This window comes from Zootoca vivipara, chromosome 5, assembly GCF_963506605.1.
Source record: "Zootoca vivipara chromosome 5, rZooViv1.1, whole genome shotgun sequence".
NCBI classification, from domain to species: Eukaryota; Metazoa; Chordata; class Lepidosauria; order Squamata; family Lacertidae; genus Zootoca; species Zootoca vivipara.
This window is the reverse complement of record NC_083280.1, coordinates 18,033,678-18,056,847: the sequence shown is the minus strand read 5'-3', so window position 1 is coordinate 18,056,847 and position 23,170 is coordinate 18,033,678. Positions and strand designations below refer to the sequence as shown.

Below are 23,170 nucleotides of genomic sequence, written 5' to 3'. Positions count from 1 at the left end.
AAGGTCCACCCTACCAGCTGGTGGAGGAATACAGTATTTAATAACGCACCCCCAAAAAAACTCTCAGAAAATGTAGTGGCAAGGGGTCCAAGCTAAGGTCCTCCCCCCTCTAAATCCCTTACTTGACACACATATTCTACAGGGGAAACAAACCAAAAACAGCTGGCACAGCACAAGCCTTTTAGATGCAGGTAGACCAATGCAACTTGAGACAGACAACAAGAAAATAAGAAGATGGTTTAGGGATCAGATGTTGAAGTTGAACCAAGAAATAATGCAAAACATTTAGTGCTAGTTCCTAGGAGTTTTTATTTGTTTGTTTAAATGTGGCTGTAACCTATTGAGGGTTCAGTCATTTAATAATAATAATAGTATTTTTTTATTTATACCCCGCTCTCCCCAGTCAAAACCAGGCTCAGGGCGGCTGACACCAATAAAATTACAATAAGACATAAAAGAAAAGAAAAGAATTAATTAAAATACAGATTAAAATACAATATTAAAATTTAAAATGCAGCCTCATTTTAAGTAGTCCATAAATCCAAACCATGAGGGAGGAAAACACAGGGGTCAGACTGAATCCAACCCAAAGGCCAGGCAGAACAGCTCTGTCTTGCAGGCCCTGCAGAAAGATGACAAATCCCGCAGGGCCCTAGTCTCTTGTGAAAGAGTGTTCCACCAAGTTGGGGCCAATACTTAAAAGGATATGCCTCTAGTTGAGGCCAATCTAGCCACCTTATGGCTCAGGATCTCCAGAATATGGTTGTTTGGGGACCTTAAGGTCCTCCGCGGGGCATACCAGTAGAGGCGGTCCCGTAGGTACGAGGGTCCCAAGCCGTATTTCAGCCATATCATCTGCAAAGTCCACCACATTGATCTACACTACGATATGCCAAAGTTTTTCTGACCCTGTAGTCTCTGTTATGTAATCAGTCACTGGCAGAAGGAGTCACCAGCAGAAGACAACACTGGGACCTTGGGATATGGAAAACAGCTCAAATACATTTTGGTATGCATAAACTTGACGGCTGTTTTTTTGTGGAGAACAGTGATGGTTTCTTCATCCAAATAAATTTAAGAGCTTACTGGGGACTTCAAAAACTTCCAACCAAGTTCAAGTACACAGGGCAAAGAAATGCATGACTGGTAATTTATTATTATTATTATTTTGCTTAAAACAACAAACATTTTGAAACATTGTCCAGACTAACCATAAGTTTAACGGTAATCCGCATTGTTGATCAAAATGACTCTGTAAAATCTTATTATCTTAATTTTCTTTTCTATTTTTGCAACATCAAAAATAGGAACAAACCTGTGCTTTAAAGCATTCTGTTACCTGAAGAAAAAGAAATCCACCTTTTACCACTCATTGAAGGAAATTTCTGCTGCAGCAATTCATCTGATTTTTCTCTAAGTGCTTTTGTGGTCTTAAACACATCACTCAATGCAGACAACTCGTTTACTCTTTTTTACCCAAGCACTTTAACAATGTCAAGAAATACTGTTACAATTTCTTTCACTTCGCTTTTCTCTTCCCATAACAACTCCTGCCTACACACACACACACACACACACACACATACTTTGGGGGTTGTCAGTGACTGTTAAACCAAACGATAGGATTTTCTGAAAATGCCAAAGAGGTAATCCACACAACCCCCCCCCCCATTCCCATCTTGCTCCTTTTTCTTGATGAGAAGTGAGTTGTTGCTTCCCCCCACCCCAGTTCCACATATAAAATCCATTCCTTAGGCTTGTGTATTATTTTGCATACAATCAGCCGGGCCTTTTTAAAATAAGGGTAATGCCCAAGGTGGTGGTCAAATTTCAAGTTTAATACCTCCACCATTCCTAATTAGGCCTATGTTATGATATGGAGGGGTTGCTTTTATGGTTTTATTACCTTGCATTCTGCTTTGCTTTAGATTATTTTATTTTTTGTATTTATTATTACTATTATTATTATTATTATTGTTACCATTTTTTGTTATACTTGTGTTATTATCATTTGTTATATTTGCAACTTACATTAAAACTGATGTAAACAAACACAACCAATAAAGCCAAAATAAATGATGGGTCCTACAGCTCTCACCCCACAGATGAATGAAACCCTTAAAACTAAGGACCGAAAGCCTGGTTAAAGTGAGACGCCTTTTCTTGGCACTTAAAGAGAGATAAAGGAATGGGGAGAGCATTCTACAAGTTTCATGAAAAGGCCTGTTTTCATGTTGCCACCCCCTGAAAATCTCATGGAGAGGATAAGAAAAGAGGCAACACATGTTGACTCTAGGGTCTAGGTCAGTCCATGTTTTTTTGTGATTTTTTAAAATATATATATAGTTTTTGTAACTTGCCTTGAGAGGACTCTTGGGGTATAATTCTTCCATCTGCTGCATTTGCTCCTTTTTCATAAGCACACTTGTAGCAGGATGCTGGAGCAACAGTCTGCTACTCAATCCTTTACCCACTTTCTGCCAAATCGTGGAGGTACCAGGATCCAGCCCCTGCTGAATCTCATTGCTGAGCAACCACATGCAGAGCTCAGTGGAGTGGGAAGCCAGCCAACTAGAAGAAGCTCTGAGGTGTACTTGCCTGGAGACAGAGTCGGCATCCAAAGTCAACTCGAGTCCTAGGGTCAGGCAAACAGCAATCCATGTGGTCAGATGGTCCAGAGATCAGGGAATTGGGTGATTGTGGGGTCATGGGTCAAGATGAGCAGGAAGCAGCAACGTAGCATCAGGAACTACAAGCCTTGTTTCCAGCATCTGACTGCTGCTGGAAGCTCTGGTTAAGAAGGCTGAAGCCAGCTGGTTCTCACCAGCACCTTCTCCTTTGAGTCCTTGAAGGCTGATCAGCTGCAGGTGGAGTCACTCTACCTTCTCCCCCTTCAGGCTGCTGTTCAGCAGGCAAAGCTGACCTCTGGCCCATGAAAAGTCTTCCCACAAGATGCATTTCACAGTAGATTGCTTCTATAAATCCACTGTCTTCCTTTCATCTAATGGAGGAGAATGATTCATATCCTTTGTTGTTGCAGAGTGGGGGCTGATACATCCACAAAAATGTCCAGTTTACCATGAAAATCTTGGGTTGGGTTGTGTGTGTGTTTTTAGAGAACTGTTGCAGATCATTACTGTGCATTGCATTATTGTGAGATCAAATCAGGAACCGGACAGCTTCTCTAAATCTAGGACTGTCCCTGGAAAAGAGGGACACTTGGAGGGTCTGTTAGTAATGTGTTCCCAATTTTATAGAATTCTCTTCAAGTGGAGGTCAGACAGTCCCCTTCCCTACTGACCCTCTGTCACCTGTTGAATACTTCTGTCATTCCAGCTGGCATGTCAGCTGAAGTTAGATTTTATTGTTTTAACTGATTTTTACCTTTTTCTGTATTGCATCATTATAAACTGCTTAGAGATGATTGTTGTTAAGCAGGATAGAAATTGTTGCAACATATGAACAAATACTAATAAAATAACTTACTGTAAAAAGATAGCATGTATGTTCATTGTATTCTGAAGTCCCTTGAGTTGAAAAAACAAACAAACTTCCCCACCCTGTACCCCATACTGTAACCATGGCAATACACATATGTGAAAGTACATTTTCCACCCTTCAGCTAATAGGTAAAATTCAGCTCCCAATATTCTGCCACACTCTAGAGAGATTTTTTTAAAAAAACAGAACCTAAGATGAAGGTTAAAGAGGAGGGCTCTGTCAATAGAACACACCTTGATTTTTAATGACTTGAATCAATCACGACGAATAATAAGTTTTATCAAGACGCACCTTGACCCATTATTAGTAAAATTGCTTGCTTCTACACTTTCCATCATCGCAGAAGCAATTTGAATCAATTGAATCAAGACTCTTGATTCAAGAGCTTCCATTGATAGGGATGTTCTGCTTTTCCTTAGGACACCCCTAAGGAAACATTCAGAGAAATGTTGGAGGGTATGGTGTAATAATAATAATAATAATAATAATAATAATAATAATAATAATAATAATAATAAAATGGGGGATTATGGGTTTGTTTTGTTCTGGTTCTTACTATGCATTTTGTATTTTTAGCTTGTATTTATATGCTGTGAACTGCCCTGAGATATGCGGATGAAGGGTAGTGTACAAATTTAATTAATAAAACATAAAATTAAGGATACATTCCAGCCAAACACTCAAGTATGTGGCTTGGGAGGGTTGTGGCATAGGGAGAGGTCCTGATAAGTTTAGAGAGCTGTACAGTGGTACCTCGGTTTACAAACATAATTGGTTCTGGAAGTCTGTACTTAAACTGAAGCGTACCTAACCTGAAGCAAACTTTCCCACTGAAAGTAATGGAAAGTGGATTAATCCGTTCCAGACGCGTCCGTGGAGTACTTAAACTGAAAGTACTTAAACCGAGGTATGACTGTATTCAGTTTCCAGACTGGAGGTTCCCAACTCCGGCTCTTTCTGCTTTATCATTCCAGTTTCACCCTTCTTTTCTTTTCTCTCATATTTGCACAGTAAAAAGGGGTTATAAATAAAACCTGCATTATCACAGCTTCTGTGAATATAGTAAGAAAGCCTTGGGATTCATGTCTCTCATTATTTTGCATCTGCCCATATATAATTCACAATTTCACTCTGAATGTGCTTGCCTCTAATTGTGGAGTCCGGTTGCTTTGCAAAACAGCAGCACGGCTCTTGTTTATTTTCACATGATATGACAACCTGTCAGACGCTGCTCACCTTCTTGCTTGAAAGGTTAGGCATGCTTCTGTAATCTACTTTCTGTCAGACATTTCTAAGAGCATTTGCTCCAAAGACTTAGATCTCACAAATATTCCTCCATCTCTTTTTATGACCTCCATACCAACAGGCACAGGTGCTGAGTTACGCCCAACATTGGGGGATGACATCACGTGTGTGTGTGTGTGTGTGTGTGTGTGTGTGTGTGATGTCACATGCATTGTGCATAGAATGTGTGTTGACCATTGCATCGGGAGAGGCAGACCAGGCCTCTTCGCGATGTGACAACCACACACCAGGCCATACTGGTCCATGTGACGTCTCCCAACACTGTGACCCGGGGCGACAGCCTGCCAGGCCTCCTCTGTCCCCTCAAGATAGGGGGGGCACTGAGCCCCATCCCAGTGGACATGGGGGCGCTGTAGAGGCCTTATTCCCATACGAGTTGGCACTCCTGCCAACAGGATTAACTGCTAGTCCCTGCTTAGTTAGCAGGAATAATAATTCAAAATCAAGGGTTAGCAATCTCAGTTCTCAAACACTTGGTGGTATGTGGCTTATAGTCTTCACTGGGTTTAGTGGCTCACACATTTTGCAGGTCTGAGGAAAAACAGTGAGGTTAGATCATAGCTCAGAAGTATGCTTATTCGCCTAAGTAGAGAAACCCAAGAAATCGACCAATTTTATTTTATTTTATTTCCACCAGGGCAAATGAATGCACAAAGTATTGTGTATGGTGGTTATGTTTGTGCGTGTCTTTAGGTACACCAGTTTAGAGATTTGTGTACAACGGCTGCAAAGCAAAGGAGTGGAAAAATGAAAATTGCACAGAGCTAGATTATATGTACAAGCAGTTTTAAATGAGCAATTTGGATAGGGAATAATGTTTCTATGTGCACCACAAAATACTTTATGATTTGCAAGGGGTGCTCCAGCATTCTCCATGACACTGACAAGCATCATGCAGTGGGTCTCCGATTGTATTGCACGTAGCTGAGGCAGCAAAATGTGCCCTGGATAAGTGCTCTTTCACCAGCTTCATTTTGTGATTTATTTGTTTTTTAAAAAAATCTATGCCTGATTATTGGCTTACTTTTACTTAGATCCAACCTTTAAATGCCTTGTTCATTCAGTGCCTGCAGTTCAGTCAGTAAATGCCAAATATTCACTGAACACTAATCTGGAGCAGCATTCATAGCTTCATCTCCTATGTTCCCTGTAGTGTGCAGTTAAACTGCCTGCTTATGTGGACATTGTGGCTTCAAGTTCCTTGATCATCTCTGCCGGCCCTCATTTATCGTCCTTTTTTTCTCTCCCTCCACACTTCAGATGGAGGGGCACAATTGTGCATACAGCATAATAGCCTTGATTAAGCGGGTCTCTGTGAGGCAGGTATCAGCCAGCTAATTAAAGCTGGATGTCCCACCCAGTGGTGTAGTGTGGGGTTGCTGCTCTGGGCGCAAAAAATGTCATTGTCTACAAGCATCATCTCAGTTTTCTTGTGGAAGGTGTAGGGGTTCATAGGAATAATAATACAGTGGTGCCTCGCAAGACGAAATTAATTTGTTCCGCGAGTCGTTTTGTATTGCGAAAATTTTGTCTTGCAGTTTTCCAATGTAAGCAAAGCAAAGCAAAAAAAAAAAAAAAAGTCTTGCGAAGCACGGCCATAGAAAACTTTGTCTTGCGAGTCAACAAAAAGATTGCAAAATGCTTTCGTCTTGCGAGTTTTCCGTTGCGCAAGGCATTCGTCTTGCGAGGTATCACTGTAATTATTATTATTATTATTATTATTATTATTATTATTATTATTATTATTTATTTATTTCTATCCTGCCCATCTGGCTGTGTTTTCCCAGTCACCCTGGGCAGCTTTCAACAGAACATTAAAAACAATAAAACTTCAAACATTACAAACTTTCCTAAACAGGGCTGCCTTCAGATGTCTTCTAAAAGTCGGGTAGTTGTTTATTTCCTTGACATCTGACGGGAGGGTGTTCCACAGGGCAGGCGCCACTACCAAGAAGGCCCTCTGCCTGGTTCTCTGTAACTTCACTTCTCACAGTGAGGGAACTGACAGAAGGCCCTTGGCGCTGGACCTCAGTGTCCGGGCTGAATGATGGGGGTGGAGACGCTCCTTCGGGTATATGTCAGGTATATGCATGAAGATGTCTGCTTCATGCCCCCCTCCCTTTGACCAGTGCAAGCTGCCAGTTTGAAATCTCAGTTCAGAGGAGACAGGTGGAAGGTGGAGATGATGGTACCAAGTCAAAGCACTGCCCATGACAACAATCATTAGCTCTAGACGGTGTGTCGTGACAATACCCAGGTTCTCCAAAGCTCATACAGACACGTACCTGCTCTTCTAATCTCTTATGCACCGGCAAGAATAGTACTCTGGAGTATTCATTAAATAAGCTAATAAAGATTAAGAAGTGGTGAAAGGGTTATCTCTATGTGCATGCCCAAGCTGCCAAGTTTTCCCTTTTCTCGCGAGGAAGCCTAGTCAGCATAAGGGAATTTCCCTTTAAAAAAGGGAGAACTTGGCAGCTATGAACATAAGCGGCATAACTAAAGCCACAAAACTTCTCAGTACTTTTCAACTTCTCAAGATGGGCACAGCTTGGCATTAGTGTAGAAAGGAAAAGCCTGCACTCACTCACTCTCTAATAAATGAACATGGACCAAAGGTGCAGACAATCAGCTACAAATTCACTTCTAAAAATGGCAGATCAAACAGCCACTCTACCACCATAAATGGTATTTACTGAAAGGCCTTTGGTCAACCATTTTTTTTTGTTCCTTCCTTTTTCTGCTTTCCTGAACCTTGTAAGTCTATTGCTTGGCAAACAGCCTTCTTGGTGAGCTATTCTCATGACTAAATTAATCATTACCTATCTTTTGTAGTAGTAGTAGTAGTAATTAGTAACAGATTTCTTACTTGCCTTTCACCAGGAGGTCCCATTGCAAGTTGCAGCAATTTTAAAATACAGTATTAAAATTAGTTAGAACAAGTCACAGTCCCACCCCCCCACCCCCCAAAATATAATATTTGAGGGGACCAGGACCCGCCCAAAGTTGATGGGCATTGTCATTCAAATGGTGTGTCTGTGTGCCGTGTCTTGTGAGTGATCATGAGGTGCAGAGCTTACTCCCCCCCCCCAATATTCAACACTGGCTTTCGGTAGTAGAATATATTAAGTATGAAAATATTAAATAGATAGAAAGATTCAGTCCTATTTCAGTCCCATGATTTTAATTTATTCTTTTGGTCTCTGCCCTTTTCACCTTGTTTCTGCCAAGTCAGTGTTTAAAAGTCAGACCTTGGCCTCCCCCCCCCCCCTTACACTTACAGCACATTCCTAAACTCGGTGGGATGGCAGCAGACAGTTCAGATAAAGAACTCAACAGAAGATGCTTGAAATGCAAGGTCACAGAAAGGGCACTTCTTATCCATGATCTAAAAGTCAATAGCTTTGGTTTGTTTTTGTTTTAATTGATTTATTTAACAAATGTATATACCACTTGATGATTAAAAAAAAACCTCCAAGCGGTTTACACAGATATAGGGCAAAACATTAAAAATTATCGCCGAGGAGCAGTGAAAAACATTCCAAAAGCCACTAGCTAAAAAAGAGAGAGATAAAACACACATAATTTTTACATTCCCATGTAGGTTTGCCTGAATAAAAAGGTTTTAAGCAGGTGCCAAGAAAGAGTACAGTGAAGATGCTTGCCTGGTGTCCCTAGGCAGGGAGTTTCAAAACGTATGTGCTGCCACACCAAAGGATTGATTTCTCACAAGTATGGATTGAGTTTTATAGATCCTCCAAGTGCCCCTATTTTCCAGGGGCAGACGCGGATTCACAGAAGCCATCCCGGTTTCTGATGTGATCCCAGAATGTCCTGCTTTTCTTTGGGACATCCCTATTTTCATCAGAGAAATATTGCAGGGAATGGAGTCATCCGACCCCTGAGCACTATGCCACATGCCTGCATATCATAGAATTGTAGAGTTGGAAGCGACCCCGAGGGTCATCTAGTCCAACCCTCTGCAATGCAGGAATCTCAGCTAAAGCATCCCTGACAGGCGGCCATCCAACCTCTGCTTACAAACGTCCAATGTGGTATGTTGATCACATGCACACTACAACGTGTTTCACATGGACAGTCCGCTCTGTGGCTGTGCAATTCTGTTATCTACTGATTATTTTATGGATGCGAAACCAATCGAGAAGGAGTAATGTAAAGCAAAATATAACCACATATAGCTTTATAACTTGTTATCAAAAAGGAAATTGATTCAATGGCGTTAATGGTTAACAGTTCATGCTTTCTCCTTATGCATATGGCTTTTTTTTTCAAAGCCAAAATAGCAGAGATTTCCTTTCAGGCTACCGTATTTTGATAGCATTCCAAAGGGTACTAAAAAAATTAATAAATCATGATTGTGTGGAGTATTTATTTGACTCATCTTGTGATCACCTTGCTTAATCAGGGTTCAAAACCCAGATTGAACATGCATGAAGAAGTGGGTGAAGTAGTAGAGGCTCTTCTTAAGGGGTGATATGATAGCTATGTTCAAATATATGAAAGGATGTCATATGGAGGAGGGAGAAAGATTGTTTTCTGCTGCTCTAGAGAAGCGGACACGGAGCTATGGATTCAAACTTCAAGAAAGAAGATTCCACCTAAACATTAGGAAGAACTTCCTGACAGTAAGAGCTGTTCGGCAGTGGAATTTGCTCCCAAGGAGTGTGGAGGAGTCTCCTTCTTTGGAGGTCTTTAAGCAGAGGCTTGACAGGCATATGTCAAGAATGCTTTGATGGTGTTTCCTGCTTGGCAGGACTGGATGGCCCTTGTGGTCTCTTCCAACTCTATGATTCTTTTGTTCTTGACCAGTCATGATGGAGGAAAGAGAAGGAGAGGCTTCCATTCCTCTCCCCTCCCCTACACACACTGCTTGCAATTGCCTGTTTAAACAGGGTTTAAAGCCCTGATTAAACATGTGACCCATATTGGTAAGAAGAACCTGTGCAGAAGGAGACTGTAACGAAGTGTCACCCTTCGTGCTCACGGTCTACCACCCGATAGTTCCAGATTGCTCCAGGACTGTCTGGAGAACATGGCTCAGTTCTCCAGAACTGCTTGAATCTCCCCAGTTTGGCTTCAGCCTTGTCAGAAGCTGGTGTACAACCCACATTTTAATATCATGAACTGCTTTTAGGTGTTTGAATGGCAAGTGACATTGAATATTTAAAACAAATAAATAAAAGGTCCTGGAGATAACTGTGTGTTGCCTTGAGTACCTTGGACAAAGGGCAAGATTTATATGTAATAAACGAGCACACAAATAAATCCAAAAGCATATTAATTTACATAATATATATGCAATTTATATTTCCTAAGAACCCTGGGAAGACATCATTCAAAGGCAGTCCTCAGATTCCAAACTGGACACCAGATCTAATCTGCTTCCTGGTCCAGGTGGTGCAGATCTGGTGAACTTTGGACCACAATTTCATTGGATGCAATCTCCATCTTAATAAAATAAATGTAGGTCAATAAGCATGAATCTGAAGGTGGCTGAAAAAATGTATCATGTAGATATTGAAGAAGAAGGCACAGGCAGGAGCAGGTGAAAGGCTTCTGGGACTGATATTTCTCCATTTTCTACATGTGCAAGCTGCTTCTTTCAGATAAACACAAAGTCAGAAGCTAATCTAACTGAACTGTAGGCTAATTTGAAATTCCTTGACACTTATATGTCAAATGATGAATGGAGTATGTCTTCTATTCCTCTCCACCCCCGTCAGAAATGCCTGACTTGTTTAGATTATGACCTTGAACTATTCCACAGACTTTTTCAGAGTGCAAAAGACACCTGGTCAAGTGAAGCTTCAAAAATGTACCGGTCCATATTTGGATTATTTTGACAATATATGTATTTATTTATTTTCACATTTTCTGAACTGCATTCTCATCCAAACACAGATTCCACATTGCTGCACATATAACACTCCAATATCAGTAGAATATTGAAACAAACATTATAATATTTTTTTTAAAAAAAATATATGAAATGATGCAAAAGATTTAAGGATCCTGGGAAAATTAAAATGCCTTAACTTTCATAATTGTAAGAGTACAGTGTCATTTCCAGGCTTCCTTTGGAAGGGTATTCTAAAGGCAGGGTAAAAATATTGCATTCTTTGAACTCATGGGGCATATGTGGTCTCTTTCACCTACCTAATGTTAAACCTGACAACCCTTTGTGGTAAAATAGATTGAGAGGGAGTGTGTGATTCTCAGTCACCCAACAAAGTTAACAAATGGGTGAGGAAAGAGACAAGACCAAGGAGAGAGAGCCCTTGTTGTTTGGCTCCAAGTCAGGGGTGTACCTAAGGGTTGGCTTGCCCCCCCCCCCCCAACCAAGTGTGCAGGCCGGGAAGGTGGGGCACAAAATTTGTGCCTCTCCATGTTGTTACATCTCCTTGCCAGTCCTATAATCAATTGCCTGGGAGTACAGCCCATTGAACGTAGTGGGGGCTTACTTCTCAGTAGACCTGCTTAGACCTTCACTGGGGTTAAATATTCACTATATATTCATTTAATCTCAACCCTTGCTTTTTCATGCAAAACCATTTGCAGTCGTTTTCGGTCATAAACAGCTATCAGTCAGTCAATCACCCACTTCCACCACCCTTCTGAGTGATCTCCCCTCCGCATCCCCACCCCTCCCCACCCCTTCTCTACATAAGTGCCTGGGGACTTCTATTTCACTGTATCTGAAGAAGTGTGCATGCACACGAAAGCTCATACCAAAATAAAAACTTAGTTGGTCTTTAAGGTGCTACTGAAGGAATTCATTTAATAGGAGTTAGGACTAGAACTGCAAATATTTGACATTAATCCTTCTATATAAGAAGTATCTGAGCCAGTTCATAAAACAATTTGGAGTTGCTGAAACAATGCTTGCTCCCAGGGAAAAAAAGTTAGAGACTTTAAAATACTAATACAGTCATACCTCAGTGTATCTGAAGAAGTGTGCATGCACACGAAAGCTCATACCAAAATATAAACTTAGTTGGTCTTTAAGGTGCTACTGAAGGAATTTTTTTTATTTTGCTTCGACTCAGACCAACACGGCTACCTACCTGTAACTAGTCATACCTCGGTTTAAGTACACCTCGGTTTGAGTATTTTCAGTTTAAGTACTCCTCAGACCTGTCTGGAACGGATTAATCCACTTTCCATTACTGTCAATGGGAAAGTTCGCTTCAGGTTAAGTACACTTCAGTTTAAGTACTCCACGGACCATCTGGAACAGATTAATCCATTTTCCATTGCTTTCAATGGGAAAGTTCGCTTCAGGTTAAGTATGTTTCAGTTTAAGTACAGACTTCCGGAACCAATTGTGTTTGTAAACCGAGGTACCACTGTAAGCCTAAACCAGAATGGAACCCATATTTTAAATAGTTCAGCTGTTTCCCCCATTCTTTTATCTTAAGCAGAGTGTTTTCTCTTAGTTTCCATTTAAACACAGAAGCAAAGCAATTTTCTATCGTTATCTATGCTTGGAACAGCGTTTGAAGTTAGTAAATGAGTATCAGGAAGATTGTGTTGCACCAAACCCCATTATCAAAAAGAAAGGTGATACATCTCAAACCCCATTGCGTCCCTTGTTAGATAATTCCTCAGTCTAAATTGCAGGCGTTTTCAAAGGTAAGTGAGATCTACATCAGTATTTGATAAATGGTAAAGCTACCAGGCTTGTTCATCCTCTTGGTGGATCAGGCCCACCAAGAGGTGGGCCTGATCCACCAAGAATGTACCAATGAGCAAGACCATGCACCTAAGCAGGTTCTGTTAAGGACATTGCACAAACAAATGGTATGTGGCTGACTGTCCTCCTGACTGACTGAGCATTAGTATGCTCCTTTCTGAGTGTCCTCTAAGCGTGTATCCTATTCTGAAAACAAAACAAAACATTCCAGTCTCGGAGATCTCTTTGGGGCTAGTAGCAGCTGGAGAGTGGGCCTTCTCAGTAGTACCACACATGTGGAATATCAAAATAAATAAATTTTGTCTCTTCTGTGAACAGGGGTGATGGTTATTTGTGAATCAATTAGAAAGCTTTGTCCCATAGTTTAAATACAGATAGCACTAGTGGCATGTTTCATTTCATCAACTTGTGTAAGAATATAAGAAGAGCTTGCTGGATCAGGCCAATGGCCCATTTATCCAAGCATCCTGTTCTCACATTGGCCAACAAGTTGACTATGGGAAACCCTTAAGCAGGACCAGAGTAGCCGAACACCTGCCTCTCCTGCAATTTCCACCAACAGGTGTGTAATGTTCAGTTGCACAGAACTGCTCATCAACGTTTGTGCCATACCATGAAAAATGTTTTCTACCTCAAAAATATTCATTGTTCTGCTCCTTCAAAGGACACCCGCAACCCATTGATCTACAAGGTATTTTGAAATCTTTACACTGTCTTTCTCCTCATTACCAACAATCAGAAGTACATTGGAATGATTTGATATGGGGTATCGTTTCACAGAGGGCTGCCTAGAGAAGAAAGAGTACTGTAATATGAAATACCACATTTTCCCATCTGTAAGATGGGGGGGGGGGGGAGAGATGGCCCAGAGTTGTTGAGCTTTTTTTTTTTTTAGGGAGGGTTGCCCAAACTTGTTGAGCTTTCTATGAGGGGGTTTGCTCACCCGTCTTACCGATCGACACCAGCAACCACCATTTGACTGACTGTTCACTACCATGAACCACCATTCGGTTGCCCGCTCACCACCAGCAAGGACCTCCGATTGCCCGCTCACTGCAGCACCAGCCTATCAACAGCAGCCCTTGTCTCATACACCAATCAACAACCCTATCACCAATGACAAAATCCTGCTTGCGGCAACAACCAATCGCCAGTCCACCCTCAGCACTATCCGCCTATAAGACGCCCCCCTAATTTTTGACATTATTTTTTAGGGGGGGAAACCTAGTCTTATACATGGGGAAATACGGTAGTTACTCCATGACACACTTCGTTCACCATGTCAAATTTATTTATTTATTTTCCATGAAATTTATACAGTGCTTGAATGTCAAATAATATCCAGTTACAGGTAGGAAGCCGTGTTGGTCTGACGTAGTCGAAACAAAATAAAAAAAAATCCTTCCAGCAGCACCTTAAAGACCCACTAAGTTTTTTTGTTTTGGTATGAGCTTTCGTGTGCATGCACACTTCTTCAGATCCTACATCTTACATCTGAAGAAGTGTGCATGCACACGAAAGCTCATACCAAAACAAAAAACAAAAAACTTAGTTGGTCTTTAAGGTGCTGCTGGAAGAAATAATATCCAATTGGTTTACAAAATATCTGTCAAAAGTGGTTATTGTGGTCCTCTGACTCACTGGTCCCCACACCTGGCCCAGCACTGTGTAGCCCAAGTGACTTTGGGTCAACTCAAATTCTCATGCATCAGAGTGTGTCTGCTTTCATCCATGAAATGCTGGAGAATACGGATCGTATGCCAATGTCCTTCCTCAATGATCGTAGTAAAACTACCTTAAAGTGTATTGAAGTTGTCCCCAATTCATATGTTTCAAGCTCTTTCCCCCCAGCTGTTCTCATCAGAGCAACTTCAATTCATTTTTGTGTACACAGCAGGGAGTGCAGAAGAGGGTTGAAAATGGTTAGGATCCTGAGAGCTTTTAGGATACCCCTATTGCACCCTCACAGAGGAGTACAATTCCCAGAGTGTTTTAATAATGAATCCCACTTCCGAGAAAATTCTGGGAATTGTAGCTCTCTGTGGGTATCGGTCTCCTAACAACTCTCAGCAACCCAAACCAACTACAGTTCCCAGGGTTCTTTGGGGGAAGCCATTAGTGTTTAAAGTGGTATTGTACTGCCTTAAATGGAAAGTGTAGATGGGCGTTAGAGTAACCCACAACCTTTTTTTTTTAATCTACAGCTGTTTCAGCTGAAGTTTAAGAAGTGCAAATCTCTCATTATATCCCACTAAGCCCTTTTACATCAATATCACAGTAGCTGAATGTTTTCTAGGCCAGCTTTAATGACCTTGATAGAATCAGATGAGTTTTTATTATTATTATTTGGGGGGGGGGGAATCTCTGGACGATCTCCAGTCTTGATCCGCAGTGACGCTGTGTTTTGCCAGGGTTTTCCCCACCCTCTGTATCTCCTCCAAACTCAAACCAAGCATTTCTGGATACAGCTAGTGTGACACTGACCGATTGCCTCTCTTTCCAAATCACATACAATAAATCCTGACATTGGGCTCAGAAGGACAAATATTTTGTTGACTTCTGCAGCAGGTTCGGTTTTATGCACCAGGTTTGTTTGCTTTTCGTTTTTTTAGGTTAAGAAACAGCTGTTCGGTGGTTTATGTGCAGATGGTCCTGAATCTTACACCGTCACAATTGCATACAGGTGAAACTTGGAAAATTAAAATATCGTCCGAAAGTGCATTTATTTCAGTAACACAACTTAAAAGGTGAAACCAATATATGAGATAGATGCATGACATGCAAAGCAAGATATGCCAAGCCTTTATTTGTTGTAATTGTAATTATTTGTCGTTAGGCGGGTCAATTATAAATGGAATGTAATTAATGGAATGTAATAGCAATGTTTATTTTTGTATTATTGTAACTATTTGTTTTATTACTGTGGAATTTCCAAAAGAAAGCATTTGTAAAAATTAAAATTAAAATAAAAAAATAATAAGTTGCATTACTGAAATAAATGCATGTTTCGATGATATTCTAATTTTGCAAGTTTCACCTGTAGTCTCTCAAACAATATTCAGAAATTGCTGCAATATCTACAGAGCTTCTACTCTCATTTCAGCAAATAGCTAGTCCTTATGATGGCTTGAGTGAAATTGGAGTGGGAAAGTGTGTAAATCTTCCACTGAAGGCTTGGGGGTGTGTGTGTAAAAGATACACACACACACACACACACACAGAGAGAGAGAGAGAGAGAGAGAGAGAGAGAGAGAGAGAGAGAGAGAGAATTTCAATACAGTGGTATCTTGGTTCTCAAAATTAATCCGTTCTGGAAATCTGTTCCAAAACCAAAGCATTCCAAAACCAAGGCATGTATTTCCCATAGAAAGTAAAGCAAAACGGATTAATCCATTCTGGACTTTTAAAAACAAACCCCCAAACAGCAATTTTACATGAATTTTACTATCTAACGAAACCATTGATCCATAAAATGAAAGCAATAATCAATCCACTGTACTGTAAAATAAAGAAGACAGTATTGAAGATGATAAAAATTAAAATTATTATTATTTTCTTTCTTGCACTGATGATAGTCATTGTTTGGATGGGGGGCTTTTATCTATTTCCACAGTCACACAATCAATCAGTAGCTGAATTGAGTGCCACACATTCACAAAAACAAATTAACTGAAAAAGCCTCAAAAACGCAAAATAAATAGCAAAAACAAAAGTGCCGAACTTAATCTGTTCCAGAAGTCCGTTTGACTTCTGAAATGTTCGAAAACCAAGGTGCAGCTTCTGATTGGTGCAGGTGCCCCTGAAACAATAGCCAACAACCTCATTGGACCTTTGGCTTCCAAAAAAAAGTTCAAAAACTGGAACACTTACTTCCGGGTTGTCGGCCTTTGGAAACAAAGGTGTTTGGGAACCATGGTACTACTGTATTGTGAACATCCAGACAACATTAATCTCAGCTTTCTCCTGTTCCCATAAAGCCCGGAATCTATGTGTCTATATCCTTAAATTGATACCCTCTGGAGGGGGGGGGTGCATGTGCTTGGTATTTTTTCTAGATAATTTTCAAACTATTCATCCTTCCTTTTGAAATTTATTCTAGAGTCTGCCTTTCCATTGCAAAATGCCATTCATGTGTAAGTCTAATCTCATGGTGAATATGTCCATTGGGACTCACTTATAGAGACAGACTGGCAATGATGGTGACCAAAGTGTCATTTGACAGAGGTTCAGCAAAGATGTGCTCTGGAAGTTAAAAAAAAAACAATTGGAAGCAGCAAATGAAACCAGCAATCGAGCATCAGACAAGGATCATGAGCCAGTTCAAGGGAAGAAAGCCAATTTAGGTACAAGGAAGTTATACTCAACAGGCCCAAACAGGGCAAAGGCATTGCTAGAACAAGGTGAGGCTGAGACAATTTCAGACAAAGCAAGTTGATGGCAAGCCAGACTGGAAGATCAGTTCTAAACCAAATAGCAGAGAGAACCAAGAGGTCACACTAAGTAGAGGTCACACTGCACATCTATGTTTTCAAATAAATAAACATAAATCAACAAGTGTGCAGGTTCATTACAACCTCTGAATGAGTCTTGTGACATTCTTGCAAAGCCCAGAACTGTGTGGCTACACAATAATGGAGCATTAATTAAAAAGAATAGATGCATGGACAAATGTCAAATGTAGAGGTTGACGAATGTAGAGGTTGAAAGAAAAAGGACCGTGACGTGAAGCTGTTACTGCATCCACTTCTTCTTTCACCTTCAGTTCTTAAGGCCGTTTGGTAAACACTTCTAGTGCTCAGAGGCTTGCTGCTCTTATAAGCCAGTTTGCTGATATTATAAGCCAGAGATGAGGGCAGTGGCGGAGTTCATGCTCTGGCACCGGGGGGAAGAGAGCAGGTGGGGCCGGGGCTGGCGCGAGTCCTGGGGGTCATGGGGCGTGGCCCACAGGGGCATGGCAGGCATCCTGTGGGCGTGGCGCCCAACACAGGTGAGGGGCAGCCCCAATGTCACCCCACTGGGATTGCGCTGCTGGGGGCGGTGTGTGCTCCTCTTCACCCGCCACTGGATGAGGGACCTGGTGCTTTGCAGATGTGGTTGGGCCATAACTCACTACCCTTGATAATTGACCATCCTGCCTGGCACCAATGAGAGTTGAAGTCCAATGAGGTCTGGAGGACCAATCATTCCCCATCCCTGTCATAAGCCATTTCCACAAAGCTCCATTGTCAGCCACTATTCTTCATTTTCTCTCCCCACCATGCATTATTTGACTTGGAATGGGCCTGTGTAGATAATAGGCTTAGCTTGTAGTTTATCTTGAGAATAATCCGATACAGTAAAGGGCAAAGTCAATTGAGGTGCTGTTGACATTATTCCAGTTGGGTTGTTCATTCAGAAACCATCTGCTGATTATCATCAAACCTGTTGGCAACAAGAGTGCAAATCATACCCCCCCCCCCACACACACCTCACTTCTCTTGATTTTGTTCTGCAACAATGCAAGGGAGAAAGAGGCAGATTTAGGGTGCTGTGACACAGCCAGGAACAATACAAATTGACACAGATCATGTCACTTTGTGAGATTAGAATGCCGTAATTGCATGTTGTTCATTCTCAAGTTGCTTTTTTACAGAGTTCACAGCACTAACTCGGAGCTGACTTACATTTGGAAAACAGAAACACAGTAATGAGTGAACAGCACTTCCACTAGATCCAATATTGGGGTAAGTAATCTCAGATTTGGATGATGAGTATGGCCCTTTCTCTGCCTGGTCCTTGAAACTCTCCCTGGGCCACATTCATCATTGGCTCAGCATCCTACTGGATTGCTTTTGGTTATCTGGAATGTGCCCTTGAAGCATGATAAAGCCTCTTGTTTGCAAGGACGGAGAAAGGAGTGGTGTGATGTGATGGTCGAAACCTCTTATTTTTCTCTGCTGGAATGTATCCAGCAAAAGTAAGAATCATATCTATTGCTTCAACCAATTTTTACTTGTAGTCTATGAGGGAATGTGGCTCTCCGGCTGGAAAAAGTCTCCCATTCATCTCCTATAATAATATCCGACCTGGAGTGGCGTGGAATCGGTATATAAACCCAAAATGTGACATTTGAAACTTGGAGACCACTTTGAGAGGCAGCATGTGGTTACATTCCACTAAAATCTCTCCTAAGTTTGATGCCTTTTAAGAAAGTAACAAAAGCCTGACAAAGCCAAATAATAATAATAATAATATAAAAGTTTCATACCTGGAATAGCACTCAGTCACCCTTCAGTTTTCTAGGTTGTGTTGGTTGCTACACCTTCTGTTTTTCAGAGAGCACAACGGGACTTGAATCTCCTTCCACGGAATGCATTTAAGATCTAATGCTTCAGTCTTAAAAGTTCTGCTCCTGAACATACTTGAAAAACCACTGAAACGGAGTCTTAATCCAACCCATTTTTGCCATTGTTGTTGCTGGTTTGCATAGCAATGCCAAAATATTTTGATGTTGTCTCCTTGTCATGCTCTTTGGAGCTATACAATTAATAATTGTTTTTCCCCAAGGTTTGCTTTGGACTCACCTTGCAGATGCATGAGTCATGTGAGAGCTAAGCCCAGCAACTTTTAAAGCTGCACAGAGAGCCTCTTTTAGTGAATTCTCCCTCCATAGCCTTTGGCACACTATTTGGATGAACTGCTCATTTTGTTGGTTTGGATGGTCTAAGGTTGGACGAATCTGTCCATTTTGGTGCATCTCAGTTTCTCATCCTCCCCCCCCCCAATCTCAAATTCAGTTTCCAATTTCCTGGATCATCGTTTAAAAATCTTCATGGAAACCCATCAGCAGTCCACTGTGCATTTCTTATAACACACACATTTTTGCCTAATGGACACATTATTTGCCAACAATTCCCCCTGATATAATGCAGGTTTGTATTTTATTTTCCCTGATGCATGCATGCATTTTTAGGTACACCTTCCTCTAATGTAGACTTTTTTAAAAAAAAAATAATAATAATCATTTTGCTGTTGCTGGAAAACTGCATTGCAAAATTTGGAGAAGTGCAAATTTTGTGTATTGTTTTCAGAAACCGTAAACAAAGGCACAACCCACCAGTGGGGCTTTGTGGACTGGTGGTGTTACCATGACACCTGTAGCCCTCCTGATATTGGCAGCCACAGTAGAAGGTGTGGGATTAGGCAAATTGGATTGAGAATGAGCCTGGTGCTGTTGCTTGATGACTGTGAAACCTGATAGCATGTCCCCTGGCTAGGCATTTATTGAGCGTAAGTGGGAGTTTGGTGCCAACAGAGTGAAGTGGGTGGCTGTCTGAGCCAGGAAAGCTGGGTGGGGTGACATCTTGGCCTAATTTATCTGCTCAGCCTGATTGTACTGGGCAGTATAATCTGCCCAGGGGATTATACTGAACTCCATCTATCATCATCTATCTATCACACACCCTCTCTCTCTCTCACACACACACACACTATTGGACAGGAAACAGACAAGTTAAGCAAAATAGACAAATAAGGGAGCAATCTGGGAGGAGGGTTGAAGGACCATTGGGTGGGATCAGCCTTCCTCCTCTCCACCTACACAGAGAGAAGTCTGTGAACAGAGAAAGTGATGGGAGATGAAAAGATGTGTGTTTTGTGTGAGAGAGGGACAGACTGGGGGAGACCTTGGATCTGCAGAGTCGAAAGTTGTCAAGTTCTGCTGACAAATACCTAAGAAGGAAGGAAAACTGCCCCAGCTGTGGATCTAGCTTAGTTGTTCCCCCTTTCATTGAGACACGCGGAAGGAACATTTCCAGAAAGTAAGATAGAAGAGGGTGGATGGACTCAGTCCCTCACACACAAATACAATCTGTCCTGGCCAGTGCAAGCCTTGGAAGGCTTAAACAGTCATGGTTCTTCTGCCACAGACTCTCCACCCCCACCCCATAGGATTTCTGTACTGTACATTGGAAGAATGGACTATCAAAGGCTATGAGATGCAATCTAACATTAAGGACTACAGAAGTTGGGATGGACAAACGTTTCAATGTTAGTTTTTTTCTGTTTCTCTCCCCACCCCCAATCTTATATTCAGTTCTCCACATTTCTGTAGTAGTTTGCCACATTTTTAGTGCAGATTTCCCCTTATAAACACTTTTTTTCTATGCCATTTTGAGAAGTGAAGATTTCAAAGGACAATTGTGCTTCAAAATAAAAAAAATCCTTCAGTAGCACCTTAAAGACCAACTAAGTTTTTATTTTGGTATGAGCTTTCGTGTGCATGCACACATGAAAGCTCATACAAAAACAAAAACTTAGTTGGTCTTTAAGGTGCTGCTGAAGGAATTTTTTAAATTGTGCTTCAGTTCATGTATTGGTTTGAGAACTATAAATTAGTTGGTTTCTCACTAAAATGCAAACAAAATCCAATTTCATCCCTGTTCTGTTGTTGCTTTCATGCTCTTGGGTTGTGGATATTGTTTCATGAGATTGTTATGTGTTGGCTCTGCTTTAACATTTGTGTTAAGTTAATATAGTTGATTTTTTAAAAAAACAAAACCCACGCATATTAATTTTTATCTTTTTCTTTTTCGTACATCTTCAGTCTGCTATACCCACCTGTTCTGAATGCATGTGCATACGTATACAATGCTAAATATCAAACATTTGAGATAATGCAACATTTTCCTAGTAAATCTTTTTATTCTTCTTTTTTAAAAAAACAACAACACTGCAATAGTTTTTTCTTGGTATGGCATATGGTATTTAGTTTCAGCACATTCTTTGAGTAGAAGTCTGACATTTGTAGAAAAATGGCCTATATTTTCTTGAGCACGTCTGATAAATATCACATTTATGACTGATGGGAAGTGGAGATAGGCAAGCAAAAAAAATCAGCTGTTCATGGAAAAGACCATGGAAGAGTCTTCGGAAGCCTACAGCACTTTCCTGCTCATTCAGCCATCCTCTCCCTTCGCAGTTTGATATCAGCTTTGTGTTTGTCCACTGCAATCCACCAAGAAGGGAATTCAGTTTGTCTAAACAAACCTGAAGCCTAAGGGCCAAACTAGACCTGACCCAAGAAACACATCAAGTATCCATGAGGAGTGTGGCATTCAGCATTGGGTGCCTGGTTCTGTGGCATTCCCTACCAGCTGAAATCAGCCAGGCTTCCTCCACGGGGAAATTGACGACCTCTTCATGTGCAAGGAATGGGCAAATTTCACCGAGATATGCTCTTAGGTTCAAAGATGATGTGAGATGACAGACACAGAAAGAGTGCCCTCCAAGTAGGTTTATTCATTCACCCATTCGTTATAATGGAGTTGTGGGTGGGTACACCAAACAGTTTACTTGCAGACCACCCTGGGTGAAGGGCAGGGTATAAATGTCTATAAATAAAGAAACAAATTCTAATTGTGGGGAAATAACCCCAAATGGCAATTAAACACCTGCACATTTTACTGCACTGATAAAATCCATGCACATGCAGGTGAAATTTCACAGCCTGGCTTTGCCAATTTATCACACATGAAAAGATTGTCAATTTCCCCTTCTGGTGCAGCACCTTGAAGCAACCTTGGGGCAGGCATGCAGACTTGTGCAGTTCATGGGAAGGCTGAAAACTTTCAAGCATGTATTCCCACTGGCCTAGGTATATTATACATAGCACTGAAATAAACAGATGTCATTCTGTGGAATGTGGCACCTACTTAGGCAGTCAGCAGCTCCAAGGATCATAGTTTTTCTGGCTCCCTCTTGTGTTTGCTTCAGCGTTGGTTTTCTTCCAGTCCTGCTTGCTGTCAGCTAGTTTTGTCCCAGTCCCACCTTGTTCCAGCTGTACCTTGGCCCCATTTTGGCCAGCTAAGCACAAAATATTTGTTCTCAAATTGACTCCGTTCCTCTGGAAGTCGCTCAGTCAGATTGTCTGATCTGCGATGGCTGATTTGGCTCTGGTTTTGTATCTTGCTTCCAAACCCGGTATCATTTCTTACCACATCTTTGCATGACCTCCATTGATAGCTTTTACGACTGTCATCGCCAGCTTGTTCTGTGACCACATATTTCATAGAATCATAGAATCATAGAGTTGGAAGAGACCACAAGGGCCATCCAGTCCAACCCCCTGCCAAGCAGGAAACACCATCAAAGCATACCTGACATATGCCTGTCAAGCCTCTGCTTAAAGACCTCCAAAGAAGGAGACTCCACCACACTCCTTGGTAGCAAATTCCACTGCCAAACAGCTCTTACTGTCAGGAAGTTCTTCCTAATGTTTAGGTGGAATCTTCTTTCTTGTAGTTTGAATCCATTGCTCCGTGTCCGCTTCTCTGGAGCAGCAGAAAACAACCTTTCTCCCTCCTCTATATGACATCCTTTTATATATTTGAACATGGCTATCATATCACCCCTTAACCTTAACCTTAACCTTAACCTTAACCTTAACCTAACCTAACCTTAACCTTAACCTATCATATCACCCCTTAATTTGGTACACACCTGAGCAATCTGGATCCACCTGAGACTCAGCTGACAGTTAAAGAGCTGGGAGCTATTGCATGGCAGATGGTTTCTGTGCTGGGAAGACATTAAAAAAAGGATAGCAGATTTAGGAAGTGGGTGTGTTTTGATTGAAAAAGGAATCCTAACTTGGATATCCTAAACTCCTCT

General features: G+C 41.3%; 1 protein-coding gene across 1 annotated transcript in view; it reads right to left on the bottom strand.

The window, feature by feature from the left end:
- Positions 1-18,954, bottom strand: part of SI (sucrase-isomaltase) — a 146,995-nt gene extending 128,041 nt beyond the window's left edge. Inside the window, exon 1 of the mRNA XM_060274411.1 lies at positions 18,768-18,954. The gene's annotated coding sequence lies outside the window, so the exon portion shown is untranslated. The remainder of the gene's footprint in view (positions 1-18,767) is intronic.
- Positions 18,955-23,170: the final 4,216 nt, after the last annotated feature.